Raw genomic sequence first — 3,231 nt, forward strand, 5'->3', positions numbered from 1 at the left:
AGGTTGGTAATGGCCAAAGATGTCGATCGGTTCGACCTAAAACCATATTGGCAATCAGAGAGGATTTTATGTCTATCAATAAATGTGTCTAATCTGTTATTAAAGAGTTTTTCCAAGATTTTTGAAAACTGTGACAACAGAGAAACCAGTCTATAATTTGTGAAGTTGTGCTTATCCCCAGATTTATACAATGGAATAACTTTGCTATTTTCATATTATTGGGGAACTGACCAAGTCGAAACGGCATGTTACAAACATGGGTTAATGGTTTGCATATCCCCTCGATTGCCCATTTAACCATTGTCATACTGATACCATCACTATCACTGGATGATTTATTACCACATTTGTTCACTATCTCTATAATTTCCTTTTCAACTATTGGCTTCAGAAACATAGAACACATATTCCTTTCAATTGTATTGTTATTTATATTGACATCTGTACAAATGCTACTTGCTAAGCCAGGACCAACATTCACAAAAAAACTATTAAACTTCTCAACTACATCCTCAAATCTGTTGACCGGTGTATCATTGTCCATAAAATGTGGAGGGTAGTTACTCCTGCTGGTATTGTTTCTAATCAATTTATTTAATATATTCCAAGTATCTTTCAAGTAACTGTGGGAGAAAATCTATTTTGGGGGCAGAGGTAGAATGAGCTAGGTGTAAGAGGGTTAATTGCACGAGGGACATGTACAATGGAAAACCTGCTGGTGGACTTTTTTTTTTCTAGGTCATAATATAGCCTTGAGAAATTTTGAACAAATTCTGCCACTCCCAACACTTTGTTTAACCTTGCAGTCAGTCACTTTATATTCAAATACCTGTACAAATGACACTCCCATCAACTACAGCTGTAGTTCACTAATTAGTAGATGATAATATGCAAAACACTAAACTTTATTAGCATGCAGTAGCATGTAGGGGCCCTGAGACTAAGCACAGCCTTAAGGAGCTGCTAGCATGACTGTAGTCCATCGATTCAGTATCTTGTGTTGGAATAGTCTGCAAAACCTTTAACTCAGCATTGGTGCTGTTATAACAAATATATATTGACTACTGGTGCCTTTCATAATTTTGATTGAGTGTGCTATATTTGTTAGATTACACATTTTACCTGAGGAAGACCTGTTGTTTGAAACATCCCTTTTTTCTCTGTTGGTGGGAACAGTTTGTGCTGAAGGTTAATAGATCCCTCATTATCTGTTTCTTGGGTCTGTTTCAACGTTTCCAAGAAAACTGGTTGGCAGATGTTTAGCAAACTGACATACACTTAAGAAGAGCCGTGAACCATGAAGGTTAAAAAGGTATGTAAACTATGAGAATCCCTCCTGTTTCTGTACCACCCACTATTGCACAAGTTTTCAGGTTGAGTGCATGAGCAGCAAAATGTGTCCATAGAAACATCTGATAAACCAGTTTTAGTGCTAACAAGAGCTCTCCTTTCTTTGCTTTGTGTTTGTAACTTTATATCAAGTAGGCAACACTCGGTGCTGTGCACACAATTGAAACCTATTCAGCAGAATTTTGCAGATAACCTGAGGAAAAAATCTCTTTCGGTAATACCTTTTGTTCCCAACTTAACCTTAACAAACATACTGTTGAGGCAGTTTGTCTTGCTACATACATAAAGTTTTTACCTTTGTTTATGCCAAACTAGAGGGTATATGTTCAGCATGTCCACAGTTATAGTTCACAAGTTTAAAATAAGAGACTTGGTTGAGGATACCTTAACAATGGTACAGGGGAACCAGGACTAGTCAGTGGTGGATTAAGTATTCAGATAAAAACTCCTTTACAAGTAAAGATCCTGCATTCAAACTCTTAGTAAAAGTATAGTGCTCCTAATCCAGGGAACTGGCCCCTGTGAGAGCCACAGGCTACAGTAGACTATATTATAATTTTTTAATCATTCATTATTATGCATTAAAGGAGCATAATGCAAGTAGCCTGCTCTTCTAAAATGCAAGTAAACCTGCACCTAAGTACTGTATGTAGTTACTTTCCACAGCTGGGACCAACACCTGAATAGAACAGAATAGAATAGAATAGAAAAGACTAGAATACAAAGTGATGATGTCAGTCCACTGACAGCCGTCAGGTTTACCGAAGTGATCTTAATGCTGCCATGATCATGTTAACCTTAGGATTGTTTGGGGAATGGGAACCCTTGTTCCTTTAACTGACCTCGACTAATCTCTCCAAGTAAAAACCTCAATTAAATGTCTATTTATGTATATTTTGTATCTTTGTACATTCAACTATGGTATTTGAAGGAAGTGGCCTACGAACAATAGTTTATTTAATCTTCTACCACCATTGGTTAAGACAGTTTGATTGATCGGTCTATCTTCCAATGAAACAAAGGGTAAGGTCGAGCATAGCCAGTCATCGCCTAGTATATGTTAACTAAATGGTGATTGGTTGTAATTCAACGATAGGCTCCCCCCACCTCCCCCACCTCAAAAACCCGCACTTAAAACTCAGTGGAAATTTCCACTTTCTGCATTACCAGACCTGACCGGCGAGTTACATAGAAGAAGAAGAAATTAGCCGCTCGAAACAATCTTTTGGTAAGTTAAATGTTTTGATAAATTAAAAAAAAAAATCTATATGTATTTTAAAGTCATGAAATTGTTCTCGGTAGTTCACCTTTCCAAAGTTAATTCTCTGACTGTGTATGTTGGCCGCCTGCTACCTAACCATCCCGTTGTGTATGAAACTAAAAGTATTAACGCCAGCTTGCAGTGGTTATGAAACATATTATAATGCATTAACACTGTAATTCAAGTTAACCCGTTAGCAGTTGTAACATTAATAGGGTAAATGTTAGATCCCAATATTCGGGAGGATAGATTTTGTAGGCCCGCATAACTTTCTAACTTCACTTCCCCCCAGAATCTTTTGCCGAGCTTTAGGATCTAGCTAACATAACCCTTATAGAAAGAACTGAAGCACTTTGTCCCCTAAAACTCAATTTATTGTGAGGTTAATTTATGTGCACACCACAGCATACATGTTATCGCTCGTGTTACTTGGAAATTCAGCAGCACCATATCGGTATCAAGAATGAATTAAACGCCCATGTATGGTGTTCCGGTATGTAATACATTGCAGTAACAGAGCTGCTTACGTAGGGTCCCGTGACTCTGCGTAACAGTGGGCGGGATTATCTCTCTGAATATAGTGAGAGTACTCTGAGCCCTTCCCATACAGCTGACTCCTA

Source organism: Monopterus albus, unplaced genomic scaffold, assembly GCF_001952655.1.
Source record: "Monopterus albus unplaced genomic scaffold, M_albus_1.0 scaffold1.1, whole genome shotgun sequence".
In the NCBI taxonomy this organism is placed as follows: domain Eukaryota; kingdom Metazoa; phylum Chordata; class Actinopteri; order Synbranchiformes; family Synbranchidae; genus Monopterus; species Monopterus albus.